Genomic DNA, 15,255 nt, shown 5'->3' on the forward strand with positions numbered 1-15,255 from the left:
ACTAAGAATACAGCATTAATATTAATCACAATTTAAAATGACATAGATAAAAAATAAAAGGAATTAAGAAACAAAGAAAAAAGACAAAAACGGAGCCCTCTCTGCCCAGCTGCAGCAGCAGCAGCAGCAGTCCTTTATGGAGCCTGTCAGGTCCCTCCCCAAGCCAGACAGAGGCAGGGCATGGCCCTTCAGGCTCCCAGCAGGTCTGGCCTGCAATGAAGGTACCCCAGAGTGTTCCTCAATCTACCCTACCATTTCCTACTCTGTCTGGCAACTGTTTTTCCAGGTCTCAGGCAGAGGTCTTCCCCTGCCAGTGGATATCCATTACTGGTCTGCAGGCTGAACCTGGGACTTTAGATATGCACTTCATTCACTCTGTCAGAAAACATGAGGCTTTTCAAACAAGTGTTCTGCCATTGGATTATGCACTTTCTTTGGAAGGGAAGGAATAATGGAGAATATAGCTGGGTGAAAATAGGCCACCATTTTGTTGTGAACAAAATAGTCCAGTATATTTGAAACCTTGGGGGCAGAAACTAGAGCATGGTAGATAGACAGAAACTAGGAAGAGACAGATGATGATGCATGGCTGCAGTTGGTGCTCATAACCACTGCCTTCATTATTAGATATATCCCAGTTATCGGACCAGGTTGGGAATCCAAAACCATGAAGCATCTTATGGCTCTTTAAGGTTTACAGCAGTCCCAACCGCTTACCCAGACCTCACAGGAAAACGTTCACCAGTCTAAACTTTACAAAATTATTCCAGTTCTCCAAATGGATGTGCATCCAGCTTCTTTAATTATACAGGTAAACCAATATTTATTATTATTAATGCCAGAAATAATCCCATTGGAACTTTCCATTGTTACAAAGTTCTGGAATTTTACTTTGCTTTGGAGTAGAACTTCTCTCACACCAATTCCTTTCCCATTGCCTTATAAATATACTCAACTTTCAAAGTTATGACAAAGAAACGTTCTAAACTTCTATTCTTTCAGCCGCTACCACAGTACCTGCATAAAACCTGAGGCTCAATTCTGAGGGACACTTAAGTCACTAAAGTCATATGAGGAATTTAACTTTCTCAGGCAAAGCTTAGAGAAGGATTTTCATTCTGCAGGAGTCAATACATTTTAAACGCTGCAGCTCCTCAAAGTTAAGAAGCAAAATTGATGTCTTAAGATTGTGGGTTCATTCTGAACTATTTTCTCCTCTGCATTATAACTAAATATCATTTTATTAGTGGCTCTTCTTTTTTGTTATCTTACAATTGCTTTGAACATGCATATATGCCATACCATTTTCCTTCCTGTCTCCACTATGAGAATGGCTTTTCTGTCATATATTAATGTTTGGCAAATTCTCAGTTTCACTGCAGATGAGGGAATAGTTTCCTAATAGATCCTGGTTCATAATATGATGGTAATGAGATCTGGAAACATGCATTTTCTTAACAATCTTTAATGGTTGGGGAAACAGATGATGGTATAGAGTGTATTCATTCTTGTCACAAAGACTGAAGAAGAAGGGAAAATGGCATCACAATGAGTTTCTTCTCTCATTTGCAATCCCTCAATTATTCCAATAGAGGCTTACCTAATAGTATCACTGTCTGTATTGTTGTCTTTATAACGCAGGATACTCGTTGGGGACACTTATTGGAATGAAGAGGCACATGAATGAAATATTGTATTTGAAACCTTAAGTTATGGAAAGCAAAGTGACCCCATGAACATTTTGCCGATATCATTCGCAGGATGGATGGATTTAAATAGCTCCTAAAGTTAGGAGCTGGAATATTGCTTTTCCCATCACAAATCACCTAAACACTACACTATCCACCACAAATTAGACTAGCTCATTTCTTGTTAGGCTGGAAACAGATGGTAGCTTTTCTTACCTGATCCAAGGGACCTTGCCACCTCTCTTTCATCCTTCAAGCATTGATCCAACCAACTAGTTCTTCCTCCACCTGTTTTAAGATTATAAAATTATTACAGGTATGTATGTACCTGCAGTACATACCTTCTGTTCTGTGCTGTATTTAGATTGAAGCACATGTGAGGATTGCCTACCTGAATGAGTATCTTGTGCAAAAATTGCATCTGCACAACAGTATCATGTGCGACAAACGCACAAAGGAAAGCCCTCCTTGATTGTGGTTTCTGCCATGTGTACATACAGTGAAACAGACATGTGTGGCAGTGTGCATGGGTACCACACAGCTTCTACATGGAATTTTTTGTGTAGAAAGCTCCTTGTGTGTTATGCAGCTCAAAGTATTCAACCATAATGGCTGCAAATTAAGAATAATGTAGAATAGATTGATTTGAGTTCTGATTTGCTGCAGATGCAGTTAAATAAATGCAATGCTTGTGTTAATTGTTTGTGGAACTACTTTGACATCCCTCAACTTTGCTGGGTGCATGTTTTCTATAGTTTTGGCTTGCTGAACCTCTCGTTGGTTGATTAGATTTCTAGACCTGCCCTTCACCAATGTTAACAGGGCAGGTCAAATAACAATGTAATAAACCATACTAACAACAATTTGTACATCTACAGCAAAGAATCATCTTCAGCGTACATTTTTAAAAATTCTGAAACTGTAACAACACAGTATAACAAATAGGACAGCAAAGTAAAAACTGCATAAAGATAGGGATATGGTAGTAACGTCAATCAGCACCAGGCATATATGGTTCATAAAGACATCTTTGCAGGAAGAAATTCTACTGATATTAATGACATTTACTTCCAAATAAAATATGCTTAGGTTTGTAGCCTTACTCAAAACTCTCTTAATGATATAGTAGTAATTTATCTACAATAAAAGGTGTCTCTGTTGCTCTCTGCCATTCTTTGTTCTCTTCAAAGTATTTAAAATGCAAAATTTGTTCTTGATTTATACATTATATATATCTGTTACAACTTTCAAGATACAATCTAGAAAAAAGAATGTACAGTGTATCAGCTATTGCAGAGTAGAAATGAGACTTAGATAAGGTGTTGCTTCCCACCAATTGTTAAATTGTGCTAATACTGAAATACTGTAAATTAGTAACACTTTTAACGGCTTTGTCTTTAAAAATAATACACTGACCACATAGTTTGAAATATGCATTATATTAAATGGTTTGCAGCAAACTGCAAAATCCCCAGTGCTCTTCCTCCCATACCCGGTGAGACTGGGAAAATGGTACATTTAGAAGTTGGAGTATTCATAATATAGTAAGTTGGATTTTTAAATAAGTGCATCTCAAATTTCTTTAAGCCGGATTTATTTTTTCTTTAACAAATGTGCTGCAATTTTGCAGAGAATCTACTAACCTTCAGCAACTGTTCAGAAAACTGATTTGTAGAAGGTCAACATTGTTTTCCATGAAGGAGTAAGCTTTATATATTTATTTTTATTTATTACATTTCTATCCTCCCAAAGGAGCCTAGTGTGGCAGACATCAACATTTTAAAACAGTGCAATTTAACAGTACAGTTTTAGAAAAGTAAAATGTATTGTAAGTAAAAGGAAATTATTCACCCTGATCTAGGAAGGAAGCTTTGTATGAAAACAGACTTCCTGGTGTCCATGACCGGCAGGAGAAAGGACTATATGGGTTGTGGGAGGGGGGGCGGGGATCATTACTACTAGCTCATAAAATGCAGACTCAGAAGCAAATAGATGATCAATTTTGACAGTACTGATGCTGAGGCACAAAATCTGCCCATGGGTACCACATACCTGAAAGATCATCATATACTCCACACTGGGAGCTGTGGAGGTTCTGCTAGCAATTTCACAGCCCTCTGAGGTTTGAGGAATGCCAGTAAGTAGAAGAGCCTTCTCGGTAGTGGTTACCAACTCCAGAACCCACATCCCCCTGGACACCCACGTTGCATCAATAAAGCTTTTGGGAATGGCAGGATGTGAAATTTCTGTTGGTGGGTAGTTTTATTTTGGTGGTGTGTGTATATATGCATCTTGATTTTATATATGATTTTATATTTATTATTGTTATTTCTATTCCTACCCCTGTGCTGGAACTTTTTGTGAAATTTAGGTAACAAGCATTCATAATAAATAAATAATCTTATTAACAGCATGAAGAGGAGAAAGAGGTCTATATCCTAGCTTCCCATCCTTCCTCATCTGTGAAAGTTGAAAGAATCAATAATCTGTTTTGTATATTATTACTGAACATTTCTTTTTTTCTCACTGTGATTCTGTTTACTTTTAAATTATAATTATAAGGTGCTTTCTGGTTCCTGAAACAATATTCAAATATATTTTAAGAGGGTTTGGCATTTGAAAGTCTGTCAGACTAACTTATCACACCGTATGTACACATACATACAACGGCTCCTTGGACTGAAAGAGAATTTCAAAAGGCGGACAGTTGCTGGGGTATAGGAGCAGTATGCTGGTTGAGAGGAACAGTAGGGGACTCTGTGATTGATGATCTCTGCACTCTCCAGGAGCTATCATTGCATTAATGGAAATGATTGCATAGGATTTGAGAGATAAAAGGATAATCTCGGTAGCACAAACAAAAATAAGGTGTGGGGGGGAGTCATGAATTTTATTTTAGTCATTCATTCTAAAAGAAGCTGTAGGTTTTTATCTGCAAACAGAATATGATTGTACATGGTTTTAGCCTCTGAATGTTGGGCGTAGTTAAACCAGCTATAGCTTGACCATAGAGTGTTATGCAATCAGAGCTGACTTCACTTTCGATATTCTTAATGGACAGTGTGTCTAATTGTATCACACGACTCTTCTGGACGGCATACACTGCCATGTGTAAATGTTGAGAGAACTCTGAAGAATCACATGAGTCAGTTGTGACTTCCATGTGAACAAAGAGAGCTAATGTGTTCAGATAGGCCATGAAATTCTTGAGGTCCAATAGAAGTCATCAGGTATCATATCTGGTTTATTTCGCCTTAAAGGCAATTGTGTATCACATGGAGGGTAAACTCTTTTTCCTTTTGATGTCTATAGCAAAACACTAATTGATTTCACTAGAACCAGTTTGCATTCTAATTTTATTTTTTTTAATATCTCAAATCTCTTCCTTTCCCTAATCATATTTTTTAATCCTTGCTATTTGTGTTTTAATTTAGTCAATTAATTTGGTTAATTTATCAATGCCTTCCTTCAATGAGATTTTTTTAAAAAAATTCATTCAGTCTGATGTTTTGCTTAGATTTTTTTTGTTTGATCAGATGTCTTATTTTATTTTTCTAGCTTCTTCCTCCATACTTCCTTATCTATCAGAGCCTAAGATTGGGTGGATGTTATCAACTGAGAATTGGGTAGGGGGGAGCACTACAGATTTCTACAGACTTGAGAGGATTGTAAATCACCACTGAAGTTGTGATGTTGCTAAAGTAATAAGGCACAGGGCAAGGATCAAGTTGAAGCTGTTGATGCCAGGAATTAGAGAGAGTTGAGGATACGAGGTTACTTATATTCAGTGCCTTTGATCCTGAGTTGGCATTCCATGAATAGAAAAGGCCCCTTCTGTTCAAAGAAGAACCTTTGATCCAGCAGAGGCTTCCATTGGTGATTTTTTTGCCAGCTCCCCTTCTCCCTACAGCCCCTGGTGACATCTCACATAGTGTTCTGGAGGGTCCACCATCCCTTCAGAGCAAATTTGGGGACAGAGTGTAGGAGGCAGGGAACATTGGCAACAATTACCATCCATTTTGCCAATGGGAATGTCCCATAAGAGAAATCCCACTTAAGGGATCCCATGATTCAATCCACTGTCTTTGACACACACACACACACACACACACACACACACACACAATCATTTTAGTGTGTGCTTGCTTGGATTCCATGATGACTAAAATTATTTTCTATTCTAAATTATAATAAATTTACACCAGAGGTCTATTCCTGTTTTAGTTTTGCAAAGGTATGATACTTGCTATCCTGGATCAGAAGAACTTGCATAATTTAATGGCAACATTATTTCATCTGACTGGAGAGAAGACAATAGAAGAAGAGAACTAGCATCCTTGGGTTGGCACACAAATATTGCACACCAAGGTAATAGGTAATAATGTCTACACTATTATGGCTTCAGTTGGAATACTTTACACAATATGGTGACCAGGGCAGGATTTAGGTTTGATGAGGCCCTAAGCTACTGAAGGTAATGGGGTTCTTTATATGTCCAGCTGTCTTTTGTCAACAACAAATTGTCGCTGTTTTGGAGTCGAATATATGCTATATGGTAATTTATGCACCTAATAGGTATCTAAAGCCATTTGCACATAACAAAATATGTATTTTATCAAAGTAATTGTTGAACTGAAATACAATTAAGAAGTCTATTAATAGTGAAATACAATTACGAAGAAGTATATTAATAACATTACTTACATCACAGGAGCCTGCACAACACAAAACACTGTTGCTGTATGTTGCTGTTTGTTTTTTATCTTATATTTTGGAAATGTACATCCAGGTTTTTTCCTTTAAATTTTTTGGGGGCCCCCAAGAGAGTGGGGCCCTAAGCTATAGCTTGTTTAGCTTATACATAAATCCAGCACTGATGATGACTATTGGCAAGATTGCATATGGCAACATGTGAACTGTTGATTTTGCAGACATCAGGGAAGAATTAGGATAGCTAGAGCGTAGGGTCGTGATCAATATGTCTCACTTCTGTGACTGGTAAATAAGCAAAAGTGGGTTGGAAGAAATACTAATGGGGCCTGCGCCCATACTTTTTGCAGTACTTCCCCCACTACCCTTTTAGACAAGGGCTTTGGCTCATTGGGGGATGCGGGTGGCGCTGTGGTCTAAACTACTGAGCCTAGGGCTTGCTGATCAGAAGGTCGGCAGTTCGAATCCCTGTGACGGGGTGAGCTGCTGTTGCTCGGTCCCTGCTCCTGCCAACCTACAGTTCGAAAGAACGTCAAAGTGCAAGTAGATAAATAGGTACCGCTCTGGCGGGGAGGTAAACAGTGTTTCCATGCGCTGCTCTGGTTCGCCAGAAGCGGCTTAGTCATGCTGGCCACATGACCCGGAAGCTGTACGCCGGCTCCCTCGGCCAATAAAGCGAGATGAGCACCACAACCCCAGAGTCAGTCACGACTGGACCTAATGGTCAGGGGTCCCTTTACCATTACCTTTTTATGGCTCATTGGTAGAGCAGGTCCCAGGTTCAATTCCCAGCATCTCCCGGTAAGGCTGGGAGAGACTGATGTCTGAAATCCTGGAGAGTCACTACTAGTCATTGGAGACTATAGTGAGCCAGACGGACCGATGCTCTGACTCAGTGTAAGGCAGCTTCCTACGTTCCTAGAAGGGGAAATGATTTGCCTAAAACTGATGGGACTCTGGGGGCTGTGTTTGTGGATTTTATTAAAGGTTTCCCTACTTTACACATCCCTACATTCAACCACTGGTGAGAAGGTTTTAAAAAAATGTTCTGATGTTGTGAACAGCCTAGAACGTGGTGATGAGAAGATTATTATGCCCCTTCTTGTTTGTATGCAATTGTCAGGAAGGCCCAAACTCGGGTCGAACCATGGGAGAGGGTTCTTCTTGGTGAGAGGAAGGGAAGTGAAAGTAGGTGGGATGAGACAGTAAAGGGCAAGAAATGTTGTATAGACATGTACGTTTTGAACAGTGTGTAATTTCTATCAAATTTTAATTTGGCAATACCCCCCCAACTCCCACCCCACAAGAGCCTCCGGGGTTGAGCAGCCTAGATATCTAAATAAATAAATAACAGGACAGACACCAACTACTACATTTTCAAAGGTGGCTGGCATAATGTGATGAAGAAACTTATTATGAAATGTAAAATAATGTCAAACAGAGGGAAATGCAGCAGCTTCATGACTGCATAAATCAGAGAGAATACACAAGGCAATAAATTCTGTTCAGCTTCCTAGCTGTGTGGGCAAAGGGGGATTAAACAAGGCAGGGACTTAAATTTATAGTGCATCTTATTTATGAGTGAGGCCTCAATCACGTATCAGATACACTAGGCCTGTAATAATGGCACAGGCAAAACAGAGTCGATTCTCAGAGGGCAGGTGCCTTTAGGACATGATGGTATTCTACAATGCAGTGACGAATATGAAATGTCAGATAGCAAAAATCAGAACAGCTCCCCAGTTGTACAACATGCTATGCATCTCTCTGATAGGAAACCAAAACAAAACCCTTAGATTTTTCTCTCAGTTGACCCAGTTCTACATCTCCACCTTTGCCATTCTTCAAAACACCCCCCCCATTTCTTGTTTTTTTTTAACTGAAAACAACCATAAATAAAATAATATATCCTGTGCTTTTCTTAAAGTAATTTCTGAACATTTAGGAGTTGCCAGGACGCTAGTGTTCTGTCTAATCAGCAACTGTTTTCTTCTAAGTTGGTGAACATTATTTCCACATGCATTTGCTGCTTACCACATTGCCTCTCAAGGCTGTTCCATTCTAGAAGATTTGTGAGGCTTGAGACATTCCCTAGTAGACTAAGGCCCTACCAGCAGCTATTAATGTGTAGAGTAACCAGAGCAAAACAAAGAATGAATGTGACTCCAGCGACTGTAGCCCTCACTGCTATTCCCTCAACTCTGAAGTGTTCTCTGTGGTAAAACTCTTCACTTACATTACATAATAGGAGGCTCAAATATTCTGTGACAAACACAGTTCCCAATTAGAAACTAATCCTATTTACAAGGTAATTGTGTTATTTTCAGTGCAGCAATGCATCAGAAATAGGCTTTTCTGGAAAGCTCACAGACAAACAGCTTAGCTAGATAAAGCGAGGAATTGTTAAATGGGCTCCTATGAGCTTGGGGTGATCTCCCAAATACTGGGGCTTGTTTTAAACACAAAGGTTGGCTCTAAATTTATAAATTTACTCCTTCCATCATTTAGGTGGTAACTCTGGTGTTTACTCAATCATGTTACTGTGTTCATATATGGCTATCAAAGTTTAAGAAAGAGATTAGCAAGTGGAGAGATTTGTCTCTGGAATACAGCATGTGGGAAATACAAAAGCTGGAATGAAACTAAAAATTGCTTACATTTTAATTAAATAATGGGGAGAGTACAGTTGTTTACCACTTTGGAAATGGAAGGCTAGAGTTGCACAACAGGATGTTCATGTGCAAAGTCACCTTTTTGTAACTGTTTTATTAGTGAACTTTGGCAGGAAAGGAAATTTATGGGTCTAGGATGTGTGGTCTCTCAGTGATTGGTTCAGATTAAAGCTTCTGTAGGACTCTTCACAGAAACCTGAACCCTGGGGTGGTTCCTCTCCTTATCTACATTTTGGGGTGAGGAGCTGACTTGCTTTCATCTTCATCACATGGAAGTCAACTTTGATTCTGACCTTGCTCTTGTGGGTCAGGTAAGTGTGTAATTTGCAGGGAAGAAGGTTCCCTGCACTATTTATATGTTTCACTGTTTCTTTTGTTGTTTCACTGAACAGCACAACACTTAGAGGAAGGCTAGTAAATAGATTCCCCCCCCCCACCTGCATGCCATTTAGCTATAGTTATTTTACATTGTCTGCTTCCTCTGCCTGCGGTACTTGTGCTCCCAGTGCATATGAACCTATTTACTTTCCACCCACTACTTAGCCCTGCAAGGCTTTGTTCCTGTCTCTCTCAATGGGAAGAATGCTCAAGGCTTTTCTGGATTCTTCTATTACAGTTGTTGCAGGCAGGCAAGGAATGTAAACAGGTTCTGGCACTCTGGGGACACATACTGGAGATCTCATGTTGAGAGTAGAAAATGTCCAGCACTAAAGTTTGCTTATCCTTCAAGACGTGATCCATTTTCAGAATAATGTTAGCAGGAGCATGATTTTTGTTAAAAACAACAACAACACCCCAAAATATGCCAGGAATACAGTTTTCCATCCACAACTGCTTTACGACATTCCACTTTTCTTTCCTTTTTTATAATTTTATTGATTTTCATACAATTTAATAAATTCAATTTAGTTTCAATACAATATTCTCTTACTGTTTTGACTTCCTACCCTTACTTCTATGATGTTTCTGTTCAAATCCTTTATCTGCTGCCTTAAATGTAATACTTATTTCTAGAACATATAACCTACATTACTTTCCTTTATCATTCCACTTTTCTGAGAGCTTTTCTGACAAAAGTCCCATCTAACCCTGCATTCTCTTTACAACAAAGGCCAGTCAGAAGCCCAGGAAGTCTACAAGAAGAGGACAAAGTCAACTATCTTTTCCCTGTATTCCGTCAAAGGATGGAGATGTTCCTAGCTGAAGCCAGAAATAATTATAATGCTGGCTTGCTGCAAAGGGAGCAAGCCAGCATTACTATCTTGGTCTGAATTGTGTATGTATGCTGCTGTGGTTTTACTCATGGAATACCTTCTCTAATTAATACCAGTGGAAGCTGGCCCATTAGAGTGAATGGGGCAATGCCACACCCACCTCAACCTGCCCTTGTCCAGTACCCACCTGCCTTCTTTCTTGCAGCCAGTCCACTGCCTGCCAGCTGCTTCTTTCTCATTCTCAATATTGCCTTTGCAAAAGGCAACAGGGAGGAAGATGGACTCTGATTGTCACTGGGTCTGACTCCACCTGCTGTTGGTTGCCCTCGCTTCCATTCTACTAGTCCAAGTGAGCACCAGCCACCACTGATTAATGATGACTGCTATACTATTGTTTTCTCTTCTTGGAGAAAAACATCCACCTCATATGGGCAAAATTAGAAACATCCTTTGGGGATGTGGAGGGCTCGTGCACCTCTAGATTTTGTTTGCCTCTATTATCCTCCCATTTCTGGTAACCTTATCTTTGGGGGTAAGTGTGATGAGTAAGTGCCTGCCAGGGAAGTGGCTCACCCTCCATCCCTTCCCAATTATAAGGGTCTGGTGGCGACTTGAATGAAACACACTATCAACATCCCCATCTTAACTGATCTGCAAATCAGAAAGAAGAACCTATGACTCTACAGATATGGTTGAACTCCCATTCCCATTATCCCCAGTCACCATGTAAAATGGACAGGGGTGATGGGAATTGTAGTCCAACAACCTCTGGAAGCCATAGGTTCCCCTTCCTTGGCATTGCCTATATTGAATGGAACCTCCTTCACCACCACTAGAATATCTCATAGCATTAAACTGTGGACTCATTCTGAGGACATAGTTGTTTTCTGCCCATTGGTGCTATGACCTGGCACACGTCCTCCCATGTGCAGCAGCACAGAAACAACAGTCAGTGCTGTTGCACCTGCCCCTTACCCTTGGTGCAACATGGCACTGCCTCAGCAAGGCCAAGTGAAAAGAGTGAAAAGAGACAGGATACTTTTCAGATCCCTTCAGGGACAGCCCTACTGCTAGGCAGACTAAGCCTAAGGCACCAGGCAGCTAACTCTGGGTGTCATGAAAATACAGCATTTTTAAAAATTGTATTTTTACTACCTGGAATGGTGAGAGTTGCTTGTGCCTCTGGTGCTAAAATACTTGGGTACTTGATGGGGTGGGGACTATTTATTGCTCTGCCTAAGGCAGCAAAATGCACTGGCCCTGGTGGAACATTTGCAGTAAGGATGCTGTTGGAGAGGAGAGCAAAGATTGCCTGCTAATTGGGATAGGTCATTATTAGCTAAGCACAGGAACCCCCTTTACCTGTGGCATCACAAGTCTATAGTTTGCACGTTCCATCTTTCCATAACTGAATAGGATCAGGCTGCCCAACAGCTTTATTACTGATACATGACTCTTTCTTTCTATTTTTTGTTAAAGTTGTGCATTCAAGCTAGGAAGAAGGCATGAGCTAGCTTTCAAGAGCTATTTCTATGCTGCTATTTCCTCATTCCAAACAAGTGTGGCAGTTCCTGTGATTCACAGGTTGACAGGAGCACATCACTCTGGTGTTCAGATGGATGTAGTGACTGCCCATCAAATATCAGATCAAGTTTAAAGTCCCAAGGGCAAATGCTGCTGTCAATTTACAAAGGGGAACAAGTAACTGAGAGTAGAGTTTGGCCCCCAGGTTTGATCTTCAAATCTCTTGGTAGGGTTGGAGGAACTCAAGTGTTGGTTTAGGACACAGAGCAAGGACACTTTTTTGAAATATTTGATGCACAGCCAGTATCAGCAAAAACCAGCCATTTCTTAAGGCTTTAATCCTGCCAGCATAACTCCCATTAAAATCATTGTGCTTTAGCACAATAAGACTTCACAATTGTTCTGCACCCTGAAATTGTTTATTATGGTAGGATTGTAATCACACATAACTTTGCAGCATAAAGTTCCATGAAAGGTTTTGATAACAATCTAGAATGCCTTGAATTATAGCTGTTCTGTGTGACTAGTCACATCGAAAGTACTAGATCTTCTGTTCATCATGAGGGGGCAGATTCAATTTGAGCAGAAACTTAAAATGCTAAAAACAATCAGTAAAATAATAATGAAAATAGTATATTGGTTGGACAGCATTGGTGGTTGGCATAAAGGGTTACTAAGGGAAGGGTCTTTGTCCTCCTCCTCTTGGTAGGGGCAGATTGTCCCAAAAAGGGTCTTGGCAAATCAATAGAATGCAATAACACATATGGAAGCATGTTTTCCCCCATTGTAAAACTAAATGAGAATAAGCATAAAGACCTTCGAACTGGGGCTGAGTGAAAGGGGAGGGGACATGTTCTGAATATCAAAAGTTACAGCAGAAAATTGCTTCCATATATGGCCCTGCAAAAGATAATAATCAAAAATTCCTTTTCTTCCAGCACTATATAAAAATATTATGAGAATCAGCAGTGTATATTGTGAAAACCTTAAAAAGAATAGATTTCTTTTGCAGCATGATTGAATGATAGGTACAAAAAAACTATGAACATAATCATTTTTATTGTAAACATTGATTCATAGTTGCATAACTAATCACGACAACTTTATTAATTGCTTATTACCAAGGGTTTTCTCTTTTATTAGAGAACAAGTGACTTCCTTCCCTTATACTGGTGTATATTTCTCTGTGTGATAGAGATTAATGCATAAAGCTTTGCAGGAAACTGCCTCATTGATTTTGTTGCCTTTATATTTGTCTTCCTTAGGTGACTTCCAGTAACATAGATGGAGGGTGCATAATGCATTTCCCCGGGACAGCAAACACTGCATCTGTAGAAACAGAATTTCTGCTTTCATTTTGGATGCCAAGCAAGTAATAGGTTAATATAGATGAAACCTAATACTACCCCCCCAAATATTTTAAAATAAATAGCAAGTAGACATATTTGTTAACAGAGACCATCTAGATCTCTCATTACCGAGTGGTCTTACTTGTAGCTTTATCATCTAATCAGATTATCTCATGGACCTAATTTCTCTTCATTTACTAAGGATAGCCTTTCCCATCCTGGTGCCCTCCGATGTTTCATTGGCTGTGCTTGATGGGAATTGTAACCCAAAACATCTGGATGGCACCAGGCTGGGGAAGAGTGGCCCAGATTGTGATGTGACATCTACGTGTCCTGTTAGCGCCAGGATTTTTGGTAGCCCTCAGCCAAATAGCCCCTTTCAGCTGGAAAATGGGGAATGTGTAAAGCAAAGGTAGCTAACACAGGGCCACTAGATGGTTGGACCACAAATCCCATCATTTCTGACCACTGGGTAAGATGGCTGGGCTGGAGTCTACCACATCTAGAGCATCACAGATTAACCACCAGGATGTAAACCAGCCAATCTCCCCAGCCTCTGACCATATTGGATGTGTCATGAAAAGTACGGTAATAATGGCGGCACTATTGGGGAGTGTGATTTGCCCCTCCCCCAATGCCGAGCTTTGCTTCCTCCTGGAACTAGCCATTAATCCAAGTCACTTCAGAATCTGAAGTTACATGGATGTTGTATTTTATGCTATTCTGAACAACCCACCGCTCTTAGCCTTGAGGCTGTTCATTCAAGCACCTCTACATAACAAAAAGTGCACATTAATTGCATTCATTGCAAAGAAAGAAAGAAAGAAAGAAAGAAAGAAAGAAAGAAAGAAAGAAGACTGAGGGAAATCAGATGTTTAGGATATTTACAATAACTTGTTGCTTGTAAACCATTTGGCTGCTGCGCCCAGCAGTTTTCATCTTAGATTAAGCTGATGTGGTAGTTGAGTAGGAGATATGTGGTTTTCAGATGACTCCATTGAAAGATCAGCTGTGAACGTATCCCTGACCATCACTTTCAATGTGTTCAGTGTTTACACCCATACTGTTTGCATGTTCTGCTGGCATATGGAGGAGCTGTAAGCACACACTTATGCATACATATAGAGCTCCTCGTTGCGAGGGAACCCTGATAAACTAATGAATAGAAGAGGTTGTATGAACCCTCCTACTGAAGTAGATGCCTATAGTCTAAAACCTTATGGCAGAAGCTGATGGTGCAAGGAATAAGGTCCACATATTACAATTTCTGGATTGAGATCTTAATCTCTCAGGCTGCAGCCAAGTAAACAGGGGGCGATTCAAGTTTAACATATTTCTGAATATTGCTTTTTGTTCTAGCTTACAGTGTTTTTCCTTCTAGTTTATTTTATACTACACATCATGAGATAAAGCAGAAGAGTTAGCAAAATAAAACCACAAATATCAATATCCCATGACAAATGATTTTGAATTGTTTACTTGTGGTATATGGGTAACTAGCATACCCAATTGTGTATTAGATTTAAATAACATTTTAAAAAATCTAAATCCACAGGGCAAATAATAAAACCTTCCATTATTATTTTTTAAAAATCAGTGCTTCAACATCCCTTAAAGGAGTGTAAGATAAGCTTCTGGTGTCATCACATCAGAGAACTTCACAATTTCAAATGCAATTTAGCGATGTCTCATGCTTTGAATTTTCCTTCAGTTTGCTTTAAATCTTGTGCTCTTTATGTTGCAGGGTTTTGGTGTGTAATCATTTTCTCAATTGGATTCAATACCCCCTTCCCCCAAATTAGGGGACGATTCCATTCTGATTGTCCAGCAGCCTATTGGCTCTGCTTTGTGCTTGATTTCCTTTGCAGAAAATTAAATAAACATTTTGTTGTGATAAGTCTTATTGTGTACTCAGCTTTTGAACAGAAGAAACTTGACTCTGGACTTCTTTTCAAAAAAAATATATTACATTTTAAGGGAAAGTCACTGATCAGTCCCCAAGGAAGCATTTAGCTTGAGGATAGTGTACAAGTAAGAATGCAAGAAAGCTGATGGGGTAGTTTTAAAAAATGTCCTGACACAGTCAAGGTGATGGCCA

This window comes from Podarcis liolepis (genome assembly GCF_965112155.1).
Source record: "Podarcis liolepis genome assembly, chromosome: 3".
Taxonomy (NCBI): domain Eukaryota; kingdom Metazoa; phylum Chordata; class Lepidosauria; order Squamata; family Lacertidae; genus Podarcis; species Podarcis liolepis.